The following is a 13,688-nucleotide window of genomic DNA, read 5'->3' on the forward strand; positions in this document are numbered from 1 at the left end:
GAGTCAGGGCCCTAAGTTTCTCAGTTTTTATGAGGCTCTTCAAAGACTATATAGTGTTGAGCCCTCAGATCTTTCACTTCTTTCTGTGAACAACCTCATTTGTTTACCCAGTATGCTTTATGAATATTATTTTGAGTGAATGTCATGGCCCAAGAAAGCCTGGGAAACACTGTACTATAGAAAAATGATGTGAACCAGGAAAATTATTTGATTTATTTTTTTTTTAAGATTTTTTTATTTATACAAGCACTGAGCACAGTCAGAAGTGCTGGAGGGTGAGGGAACTCACCAGAGCCAGAGCGAGGAACAGAACAGGCAGACTGACAAAATACACTGCTGAGGGGAGCAGCGGGCGCAGCAGGAGAGGTCTGCCGCACCATGTGGGACCCTCACCAGCAGCTGGGGATCGAACCAGTGCTGCAGAGGCTGGGGGCAGCTTCGCAGCCCAGCGCTCAACTGCTATGCCACCAGGGGAGGCCCTGATTTACTTTTTTAATGTTAACTTTAAAAAAAAAAATTAATCTGCTAGTTCAGTGCTATCCTGGTTAATATTTGAACTGTGTGGGGATTTTGTGAAAAAAATATGAATTCTTAGCTCCATTAGAGATGAATGAAGTGAGGTGGGCTGAGAATTTTTTGCTTTGATAAGTTCTCAGGTCATTGGGTGCCCTATCGAGCTGAGTACACTTGACTTGCAAGGATGAATTTCCACCTGATCCCACTCAACAATGAGATCGTTCCCATTTTTAATCTGAAAGGAACCATGCACACTTTCAGAGAGGCAGTTTCTAGAGGAGACAAGTGACCATTTTTCTGGATAGAGTCATTAAAGTTAGTCTCTCTGTTTTGTTATAGTTTTGTCCAATAGGATTCAAAAACTATACAGTATTTTGGTTTTTCTTTTTCTTTTTTTTTTTAATAAATTTTATTGTTATATTCCCCATACAATTGCAGCCCCCCCATTCTGACCCCAATCCCTCCCCTCCCGCCCCCACCCCCATGAAAGTGTCTCTGGTTCATAGTTTTTTGTTGATTTTGATTTTCACTTTCTTATATTCATTTTCCTGGTCCCTTATTTAAGTTTTCTAGATTCCTGCTATGAGTGAGACCATCCGGTATTTTTCTTTTTCTTTTTGGCTTATTTCGCTGAGCATGATCCCTTCCAGCGCCATCCATGTTGCTGCAAATTGCATGTGTTTATCTTTTTTGAATGCTGAGTAATATTCCATGGTATATATGTACCACATCTTCTTGATCCAGTCATCTATTTTTGGGCATTTGGGTTGTTTCCAAAGCTTAGCTATTGTAAACAGTGCTGCTATAAACATAGGGGTGCAGGTGTTCTTTGGAATTGATGTTTCTGTGTCCTTTGGGTAAACACCTAGGAGTGGAATTGCTGGATCATATGGAAGCTCTATGTTTAGTAGGTCCAGAAATCTCCACACAGCTTTCCACAGTGGTTGGACCAGTTTGCACTCCCACCAACAGTGCAGGAGAGTTCCTTTTTCTCCACACCCTCGCCAACATTTGTTGTTGCTAGTTTTTTTAATATGTGCCATTCTCACTGGTGTAAGATGGTATCTCATGGTAGTTTTGATTTGCATTTCCCTGATGACAAGTGATGTTGAACATTTTTTCATATGCCTGTTGGCCATTTGCATTTCCTCTTCAGAGAAGTTTCTTTTAACACCTCTGGCTTGGATGTCTCAGCCAGGAGAGCTGCTGACTTACTGGAAACAATGTGGATATTCACAGCTGACGTTGGTATCACAGGGGGCTTAATCACTACTCTGCTTCCTTTGCATATTCTCATTCCCTTGCAAATGTGTGATTCTTGTATCATAAAAAGCTTTTCTGGAATTTGGTTTACTGCCACTCCATTCCTTTATGGCATGGCAGGGTAAGCATCCATGGATTTCTAATAGCAAGATTACCTTTGCAGCCTTCACAGGATGCAGGGATCAATATTGATGGCACGGCCTACTGCTTTTTGTGGACACACTTTATTTTTTCTCTTTATACGCATGTGGGTTAACACATTATTAGTATTTATAACAAAGATAATTTTATATATATAATAATATCTGAAATATTATTAATTAAAAAATGGAAATATAATATATTCATAGGAGTGGCTTCCATTAGCTTATTTATACATAATTCATGCAAAATCTAAAATTTCTCTTTTCAGTTCCTTTTTTGTGACTTGTATTTAATGCACATTGATATCTATTTTTCTTCATTGGCATTATTTATTTGCACTATTGTTGTCATGATCTACAAATCAAGTAAACATACCCATTAGCATTCACTAACATGGAATCCCTGGCCTTTAAAAAGAAAGAATTGTTCATTGCAAGCACTGCCCTTGCCACCTTGCACTGGGTATTGGATGCACAGTCTAAACTGAGGGCATCTTGATGGTATCCATTCCGTGAGGCATGCGGACTAGATCATGGCTGAGAAGACATCGGGCTTTCTTTCTGGGAGTGGATCTTTATGTGATGAGAACCAAGAGCTTTTGTCTCTGTGTTGAATGTTCTCTTTATATTCTGCATTTAAAAGAATTTTTATTCTGTTTATTCATAAAAGAACTGGGGTACAGGCCAGAGGTGCGGGGGGCAGAGTGAGAGGATTCACCAGAGACAGAGTGGGGAGCAGAACAGACAGATCTACTGAAATACACTGCTGAGGGGAGCCGTGGGTGAAACAGGAGAGGTAGCTCCCTGGCTAGCCATTCTGGGGATAGAACTCATGCTGCAGAGGCTGTGGATAGCTTCACAGTGCTGTGCTTAACCCCTTGCGCCACTGGGGAGGTCTTATTCTGCATTTTATTACCCACATCTCCATCGGATCGTTGCACATGTTTCTCTGTCTTCTTTATCCCCTGCAAGCTGATTGTTAGAAATGTCACTTGGTTCAGGTTTAGACCCCAATGTAACAATTTCTCTTGTTAAGGAAGAAGAATCATATAAGATTAAATCTAACCATTATTTCTCTATGTAAAATATTCTTTTCAGATAATACCTTAACTCAATGTCAAAGAAAAACACTTTGAAAGAAAGGGTAACCATCTCAATGCTCAAGCAGTTTGAAAATTTATGTTCAGTTAGTTATCTTTACTGTCATTTTCAACAGTTATTTTTCAATTAAAACAAACATTACAATAAAATACTCTATTTGTTTCCATCCCTCAATTTAGGTCTTCTTGACACATGATAGCCACTGATTTCAGCTAGTTCTGATTTTGTCTGCATGATTTAATTATAGTTAGAGATATGTTTTTTTCTGTTATCTAATTTATCCATGCTTAGGTATAATTATATAATTCATATTGATTTGAAAGTTTACTCTCAGTAAGATAAAAATTACCCTCTAGTAGATATTATTGATATTGCATTTTATTTTATATATACCAGCTGTGTAAATATAACTCCTTAACAATAAATACAGACATCTTGCTGGTTTAATCATAATCACTTGTAAGCATCAAACTATATACAAAGTGAGGTTGGAATTAGGCCTCTCTCTCTTAATACTCTTGACTACTCAATTCTTTTCCTTGCTGATCTATTCCCCCCCACCCCGCACATAGTGAAAATGCCAGTGTAATCATAATTTAGGTTCAAATTACTGTAAAATATCAAGTTATGAGTTCTTAACTCATCCAACTTAACTATAGTTAGATGTCTTACATGACACATACTTATAACTATTTTCCGGTTATCATTTGGGCAACTTTATGATAGGAATCTGTAAACTTTTTTTAATCTTCGGAATTCTTTATTTTAAGGTGCTTATGAAAGTCTCTCTCTCTAAACTAAATAAAAGAATTGCAGCTCTACTTACAGCAGGGCCTGGAAGCTGCTCCCTTAGGAGCACCTTATCGCTCTCTAGCTACCCTGAGCATCTTGTATAATTTCTAAAGCTCACTGGAACACCATTTGGAAATAGTGCCTTGGTTTCTGGGGCTCTTATTACTTATGGAGGGCCTCTGTGTTGAATACGAGAATGAATCAATGGAGTAGATAAAAGACAACAGGGTCAACCAATGAGACAATAAAGTGCTTTGGGTTTTAGTCCTGGTTTCTTCTCAGGCCAGCTCTTCCTCCTAGGTTCTTCCTTCACAGGAATAAGGCAACCCTATTGTGATGGCTGCTTTTTTAACTTCAGCGATAGTATTAATTATGAATTGTAAATTTGAGCTTGTAAATCTTCTGAGATAGTTTATGTAAATTTTAAAATTAGAGCGCGTTCCTGCATCGCCATTTTGCAGCAGGGACCTTTATTTGGTGGAGACTGTGTGAAGCAAGCAGAAGGCTCACCGAGGAGCCAGAGGTAAGCTGGGAGGCTTGCCCATGCCGGGCGCCTTCTAGCCTGCAGTCCCAGCCCAGAGGGGAGTGGCACCCACCGCTGGGGCAGACCTGGCATGCAGGGGAGCGTGCCCGGCACCGGCATTTGCAGCAGGGACCCTTCTTTTGTGGAGACTGTGTGAACCCAGCAGAAGTTCCCCAGAGGAGCCAGAAAGTGCTGGGAAGGTCGCCCAAGATGCTGACCAGTACCAGCAACACAGTGTCACAAGGAATACGGCAAATTAGAAAACAGGCAGTAGGGAGTAGGAAAACCACATGCAACCCAGCAACTCTTCAGCAAAAAAGCACACCGCAAAAAGAAAACCATCTACCAGATTGCAACGACAGTAACTTGGAAGAACTTCTGAGCCTTCCAGATAGAGAATTTAAAATTGCTGTGATTAAAAAACTGACAGAAGTCATAAAGGAAAACAATGATAAGGGGAAAATAATTAATGACTAGAAGAATGAAATTGAATCCCTAAAGAGGGAAGTAAAAGAAATGCAGGAGATCAAAGAATTAATGGAGACGCTAAAGAACTCTGGGAAAAGCAATGAAAGAGGAATAGATGAAATGGAAGAACGAATAAGTACTCTTGAAGACACAGAAATAAAAAGAACCAAAACAGAAAAGGAAGGAGAAGTACGAAGGAAAAAGACCGAAGAAAGACTTCGGGAACTATCTGATTCCATGAGGAAAGGAAATATAAGAGTTATAGGAATACCAGAAGGAGAGGAGAGAGATGTAGGAACAGAGAAAATATTCAAGGATATAATTGAAGAGAACTTCCCAAATGCGAAGAAGGAGCTGAAAATTGATACACAAGAAGCAAGAAGAACACCAAACTTCCATGACGAAAGGAAAAATACAGCAAGACACATAATAGTAAAGCTCCCAAGAATCCAAGACAAAGAAAAAATAATGAAACTGACAAGAGGGAAAAAACAGATAACATTCAAAGGAAACCAATCAGACTGACATCAGACTTCTCTGAAGAAACACTACGGGTAAGGAGAGAGTGGAGGGACATAGTCAACAGACTCCAAGAAAACAGATGCCAACCAAGAATACTCTATCCTGCAAAGCTCTCCTCCCTCTATGAAGAAAGAATAAGGACCTTCTCAGACTAACAGAAACTCGGGAATTTCATTACGACTAAACCCCCACTCCAAAAAATACTACAAGGAATCCTAAAGCCAGAACCTCAGAGGGACGAATAACAACAAAAGAAGGCCAAAGAAAGTTATTAAAAGAATAAATTAAATCAAAGGAAAGACAAACACAATGGCAAATACAGATGCTAACATATCAATACTAACTCTAAATGTAAATGGACTAAACTCTTCAATAAAAAGACACAGAGTTGCAGCCTGGATTAAGAAACAAAACCCAACCTTTTGCTGTCTCCAGGAAACACATTTAGCTGCAAAAGATAAAAATAGACTCAAAGTTAAAGGATGGAAAACAATTCTACAAGCAAATGGACAAAAAAAAAAAAGGCAGGAACAGCTATACTCATATCAGATAAAACGGATTTCAAATTTAAAAAGATAAAAAGAGACCCCAGTGGTCATTACATTATGATCAAGGGGACAATAATTCAAGAAGAAATAACACTCATTAACATATATTCACCAAACGAAGGAGCACCAAAATATATCAGACAACTATTGGCATCTCTGAAAACAGACATCAGAGAAAACACATATGTAGTGGGAGACTTCAACACACCACTATCAACAATGGATAGATCAACAAGACAAAAAATAAGTAAAGACACTAAAGTTCTAAATAAGGATCTAGAGTGCTTGGGCTTAACAGACATATATAGAACACTAAACCCAAAAAAATCTGAGTATACATTTTTCTCAAGCGCACACGGATCATTCTCCAGGATCGATCATATACTGGGGCACAGACAAACATCAACAGATACTCCAGATTGAAATCATACCAACCATCTTTTCTGACCATGAAGGCATCAAACTAGAAATAAACCATAAAAAGAAGGCAAGGTACTCTCCTACCTCATGGAGATTGAAACCCACACTACTGGAAGTCCACTGGACTAATGAGGAGATAAAAGAAGAAATTAAAAAATTCTTTGAATTGAATGACAAGGAGGACACCAATTTCCTAAATGTATGGGATGCAGCAAAAGCAGTAATAAGAGGAAAATATATAGCAATAGATGCTCACATCAAGAAACAAGAAAGAACTCAAAGAAACAACGTAATCTCAAAGCTCAAAGGTCTAGAAAAAGAACAACAAAAAAACCCCAAAACCAGTAAAAGAAAAGAAATAATTAAAACCAAAGCAGAAATAAATGAAATCGAAACTAAAAAAACAATCCAAAAGATCAATGAAACCAAGAGCTGGTTCTTCCAAAAAATAAATGAAATAGATAAACCCCTAGCCAGGCTCACAAGGGCAAAAAGGGAGAAAGCACAAATAAATAGGATAATAAATGAAAGAGGAGAAATCACAATGGACACAGCAGAAATCAAAAGAATAATTAATAACTACTATGAACAGTTATATGGAAACAAGTTCAACAATCTAGAGGAGATGGACAAATTCCTACAACTCTACAATCACCCAAAGCTAGACAAAGAAGAAATAGAACACCTAAACAGACCAATTACAAGCAGCGAAAATGAAATGGTAATCAAAAACCTCCCCAAAAACAAAAGCCCAGGACCTGATGGATTCACAAATGAATTCTACCAAACATTCAGAGACGAATTGGTGCCTATCCTTCACAAACTCTTCCAAAAAATTGAGAAGGAAGGTATAATACCTAACACGTTCTATGAAGCCAACATTACACTAATACCAAAACCGAACAAGGACAACACAAAAAAAGAAAACTATAGGCCAATCTCCCCAATGAACACTGATGCAAAAATCCTCAATAAAATTTTAGCTATCAGAATCCAACAGTGTATCCATAAGATAATTCACCACGACCAAGTAGGATTCATTCCAGGGACACAAGGATGTTTCAACTTCCGAAAATCAATCAACGTTATCCAACACATCAACAAAAAGAAATATAAAAAACATATGATAATATCAATAGATGCCAAGAAAGCTTTCGACAAAGTGCAACACCCATTCATGATAAAAGCCCTTGAAATTCTTGGGATACAAGGAACATACCTCAACATCATAAAGGCCATCTATGACAAGCCAACAGCCAGTATCATTCTCAATGGTGAAAAGCTGAAAGCAATTCCATTAAGATCTGGAACAAGACAAGGATCCACTCTCACCACTGCTTTTCAATAATACTGGAAGTCCTAGCCAGAGCAATAAGACAAGAGAAAGACATCCAAGGAATCCAAATAGGAAAAGAAGAAGTCAAACTATCACTATTTGCAGATGATATGATAATATACGTAGAGAACCCCAAAAACTCCATAGAAAAACTAATTCAACTCATCAATCAGTTCAGCAAAGTGGCAGGATACAAAATCAACATGCAAAAGTCAGAAGCCTCCCTATACACTAACAATAAATCTGAAGAAGAAGAAATGAAAAAAAAAATCCCCTTTATTATCGAAACAAAAAAAATCAAATACTTGGGAATAAATCTAACAAAAGAGGTAAAGGACCTTTACAAAGAAAACTATAAAACACTGTTAAAAGAAATAGAAGAAGACACAAAGAAATGGAAAGACATCCCCTGCTCATGGATTGGAAGAATAAACATTATTAAAATGGTCATCCTACCAAAAGCAATATACTGATTCAATGCTATTCCAATAAAAATTTCAATGTTATTCTTCAAAGAAATAGAACAATTATTGATGAAATTCATATGGAATCACCAAAAACCCCGAATAGCCGAAGCTCTCCTGAAAAAAAAAGAAGGGAATGGAGGCTTCACATTCCCAGATTTCAGGCTATACTACAAAGCCATAATCATCAAAACTGCATGGTATTGGAACAAGAACAGACACACAGACCAATGGAATCAAATAGAAAATCCAGAAATAAACCCACAGATTTATGGTCAACTAATATTTGACAAAGGAGCAAAGAATATGCATTGGAGCAAAGAAAGTCTGTTCAATAAATGGTGCTGGGAAAACTGGGTCGCTACATGCAAAAGAATGAAGCTTGACTACTACCTCGCACCATACACAAAAACCAACTCAAAATGGATTAAAGAACTAGACATAAAACCTGAAACCATAAAATACATAGAAGGAAATATAGGCGAAACTCTACGGGATATGCACATCAAAGACATCTTTACAAACACATCACCCAAAGCAGTGATAGTGAAGGCAAAGATAAACAGCTGGGACTACATCAAATTAAAGAGCTTCTGCACAGCAAAAGAGACAATAACAAAAACAAAGAGAAACCCCACCAACTGGGAGAACATTTTTGCACCCAACACTAATGATAAAGGATTGATCACAAAAATCTGCAAAGAGCTGATGAGACTCAACAACAACAAAGAAAATAATCCAGTCAAAAAATGGGCAGAAGAGCTAAAAAGAAACTTCTCTGAAGAGGAAATGCAAATGGCCAACAGGCATATGAAAAAATGTTCAACATCACTTGTAATCAGGGAAATGCAAATCAAAACTACTATGAGATACCATCTTACACCAGTGAGAATGGCACATATTAAAAAAACTAGCAACAACAAATGTTGGCGAGGGTGTGGAGAAAAAGGAACTCTTCTGCACTGTTGGTGGGAGTGCAAACTGGTCCAACCACTATGGAGAGCTGTGTGGAGATTTCTGGACCTACTAAACATAGAGCTTCCATATGATCCAGCAATTCCACTCCTAGGTATTTACCCAAAGGACACAGAAACATCAATTCCAAAGAACACCTGCACCCCTATGTTTATGGCAGCACTGTTTACAATAGCTAAGCTTTGGAAACAGCCCAAATGCCCAAAAATAGATGACTGGATCAAGAAGATGTGGTACATATATACCATGGAATATTACTCAGCATTCAAAAAAGATAAACACATGCAATTTGCAGCAACATGGATGGCGCTGGAAGGGATCATGCTCAGCGAAATAAGCCAGAAAGAAAAAGAAAAATAACGGATGGTCTCACTCATAGCAGGAATCTAGAAAACTTAAATAAGGGACCAAGAAAATGAATAACTATAAGAAAGTGAAAATCAAAATCAACAAAAATCTATGAACCAGAGACACTTTTGAGGGGGTGGGTGGCGGGAGGAGAGGGATTGGGGTCAAAATGGGGGGGTTGAAATTGTATGGGGAATATAAAAATAAAATTTATTATTAAAAAAAAGAACAATGTTGTAAAAACTAAATAAAAAAATTAATTGCTAATGTTAAAAAAAAGGTTTTCAAATATAAAAGAAGAAAGAGAAACAAAAAAGAAGGATTGCACGGGATACTATGTAGTACTATGTAGTAGCCAGAGCAACTGAAGAAAGTAAATTGCTTTGAAAACATGACTTATAACTGGTGAACAAGCAAGTTTCTGGGATAATCCAGAAACCAGGCACATAGGTGAAAGGTATGATTTTTTTTAACTTCTAGAAAATTCTCAGATTCAAATAAAATTCATCTTCCTGCTTAAAAAAAAAAATTAAAATTAGTTGTAAGTCAGAAATTCTTGTGTAATGCAATGTTTTTTGAATGCTCTTTAAGGAATCTAGGAAGTTATACTCCAGGAAGATCCCTACAACCTGATTGTACTGTGAATTGTGAGTTTAAATACCTGTCAGGACTCTTTTGGTCAGCAGGACCAAATTAGATTAAGCAACCTTTCTAATTAAGACAGAAATGCAGAACATTTCATATAATCAATGAATTGTAACTGAAGAAGGGTAATTAAATTTGGAGTTCTTCATCTAGAATTGAACTGCTAAACTTGGATCCCCACCATTTTAATTTAACAGATTTTGGATTCAGGCCTTTATTGTTTCCAGAACTGCTCACCTCCTTCCCTATTTTAGGTCATTTGTCTCTCAGTTTATCTTTTCTAGTTTATCTAGAATACCAATCTATAATATAGTTTACTTTTAATCACAGTTTTTTTCATTTTTAAAAATTTTTTTACATAGGCTCCCTTTCAGCTCCCCATAGGCCATCAGGCCAAATGAAACTCTCCAGTCCAACATTTAAGACTGTCAATTGGCCCTGCATAAAGATCTTAATTTAATTATGGCCCTATTTTTCAATCTGTGCTGATATTCTTAGTGGTCCAGGTGATATCCAAAAATGTTTAACAGCAATTTATGGCACAGGCACTGATCAGTCAGAACAGACCTTAGTCATATAGTTCTTAGAGTGTTCTTGGAGGTCCAGAGATGCTAAGGTGGCCTGGGCAGCAGGACAGAGAGTGGTTATACCAGGATAAGTGGGAATATTTATTTTAACTATTGGTGCGAGTCTCTTCAGAGAGCCATGCGTTACAGGATTTTCCCTACTCAGTGACTAGTCAGTGGGTGCTGGGGTTTAAATATCTCTCCTTTCACTGCTACTTGGGATCACTCTGAGTGGGAGTTCTAGTTCTAGAGACCCCTACCACGTGGGCTTGGTCAACTTAGTCATTTGGCCTGAATTGCTGCTTTAGTTTTCCTTCTGCCCAGTCCTGCTTTCCTGCCCTTCACTTATTGTGATCTCAAGGACTTTTCTAGTGGTTGGCCTGCTTATTAAATTCCATCTCTGAGTCTTGATTCTCAGGGATTCTGATCTGAGACAACTGGCAAGCTGCTTCTACATATTTGGACCTAATACAATTCTTGCATCTTTTAAAAAGCAAAAACCAGTTGTGAGAAAGAGGTACTAAATGAATATTTCTAAATCCACTTCTTTTGGAATGAATCAAAAGGGTCTCATGCTGACAAGGGTCCTTAGCTTGGTGTCACACTCTTCTGTAACCAGCTCCAAATACTTTTTTTTTTTAACAGATTCTTCTTCTTTTTTTTTTTTTAAAGATTTATTTATTTATTAATACAAGCACTGGGTACAGTCAGAAGTGTGGGAGGGTGAGAGAATTCACCAGAGCCAGAATGGGGAGCAGAGCAGGCAGAAGGACCGAAGTACACTGCTGAAGGGAGCAGCGGGCGGCAGGAGAGGTCTGCGCGCCATGTGGGACCCTCCTCCGGTGGCCGGGGAGCAGCCGGGGATCAAACCAGCACTGCAGAGGCTGCGGGCAGCTTTGCAACCCAGTGCTCAACTGCTGCACCACCGGGGAGGCCCTCCAAATACTTTTTTTTAACCAGGGGCTTCACATGTTCATTTTGTACTGGTTCCCATAAAACATATAGGGTCGCAGGTATAATATATACAACATCAGTTCTGTTCTGTGGAAACTAATGAGACTGTCCCTTATGGACAATGACCATCAAAGTCCCAGTCACTCTCCAATACATACTCAGGTATTGATAGGTACAGCATTTAAATGCCTACTCTAAGACCTGGAACATCTACAGTCAAGAGGCCATGTGTTATAATTTAACCCATAATTTTTTTTTTTTTTTGAGTAGTAGCACTGGTGTGTAGGCCAGAGGTGTGGGCTGGGGGTGAGAGGATTCACCAGAGACAAAATGGGGAGCAAAACAGGTGGATCTATTGAAATACACTGCTGATGGGAGCAACAAGCGAGTCGGGAGAGGTCTGCTGTGCCATATGTGGGTCAGCATCCTGGCCAGGGATTGAACTTAGGCTGTAGGGGTGATAGCACTGAGCCATACCCCCAAGGCCACCAGAGAGACCCCCTAACCTCTAATTTTTCATCAGAAAAGGAAGAGGGCAAAGTGCAGAAAGTCTAGCTTGATTTCACTCTAAGTTGCCCAGGAAAACAAGTAAAGTTTTATCTTTGTATTTTGTATTCAAAACATGGGAGTAAATCTCTGCTTTTCTTCTTAAAGTAGAAAATACCACCTTCTTTTGGGATGTGGCCAAATACATTGCTTTTCACAACTGAAGGCATAATGTGTTAAACTTTTACTATTTCTACTCCCTTTTCTCTGAGTGAAAACAGATCCACCCCACACCTATCACCTCTTAGTAGTACTGGGATATGGGAACACTGCTCTGTTGGGGACACTCCTGCCTCTCTGGGTGATCCCGCTTGCCTTGGGTACTCAGGCAGAGTTGTGCCCACAGTGCAGGTTTATAATATTCACCACTGCTATCTGGCACATCAAGTTTACAAAATGTTTTCACACTGTCAAATAAATGTTTCTTGAATTGAATTGGAACATGTTCATAAACATTTTAAGAGTCTGAACTTTCAGGAGAAGCTCATCTAAGTTCTGTTCAAATTACAGCCAAGGTCTATAAAGCAGCAAAATTTTCAGACTCCAGAATCATTTATGATTTTCTATCAGACTATGAAATAGTATTTTGATGATTTAAAGCCTATCTGTTTTCTACTCCATAGGGTCTTTGAACTTTTAACAAATGCCTGAAGTTTCTGTTCAGTGACTTCATCCTTCAGTATTAAAAGGCCACTTTCTAGCTTAGGTCCTCTGTGGAATGAGACTCTACTTCCCATTGAGTTAGGTGCCCCAGTATTTTCTATCATTTTTTTTAACCAACTTAAGTGATTAGAGAAAATCTCTTTCCATTTGCCAAGGTGATCTTCTTGGTGACTGCTTGATTATGCAATAATCATAAATAAATAAATATAGTTCACTACTATAAATTATTTATAAATACATTTTTATGTGGTTATACAAAATCCATTAGGTTGGTGTACCACAGGTATTTGCCATATTTCATTGTTGAGTACTTTTCTCCAAAATTTTTTAATTGTAAATTATTATACAACAGTATGCTCTTTTATAAAACTTTTTTTTCTTCTGTACATACATTTTAAGTAATTCATTAAGGATAAAATTCTCCAAAATGGGAATTATTGTGACAAAGAATATAGCACTTTAATTTATATACTTTATTGTTGCATTGCAGATTATAACTGCATTGCAGTAATAAATATAACATATCATATGCTAAATTTTTGAATGTTCTTTTTAAATTAAATTAAATTTTTATTTATTTATGCATATAAGAACTGGGGTATAGGCCAAAGGTGCAGGGGGGTGAGAAGATTCACCAGAGACAGAGTAGGGAGCAGAACAGGCAGATCCACTGAAATACACTGCTGAGGGGAGCAGCAGGCAAGCCAGGAGATGTCTGTTGTGCCATGTGGGTTAGCACCCTGGCCGGGGATGGAACTCATATCTCAGTGGCTGGCCATAGCTTGTTAGCTCTGAGACTTTAACCTCTGTGCCACCAAAGAGACCCTCCTTCATCATTTTAAATATGACTAACCTTTGATTCTTTTTTTTTTAAAGATTTATTTATTTATACAAG

Source organism: Talpa europaea, assembly GCF_964194135.1.
Source record: "Talpa europaea genome assembly, chromosome: 1".
Lineage (NCBI taxonomy): Eukaryota > Metazoa > Chordata > Mammalia > Eulipotyphla > Talpidae > Talpa > Talpa europaea.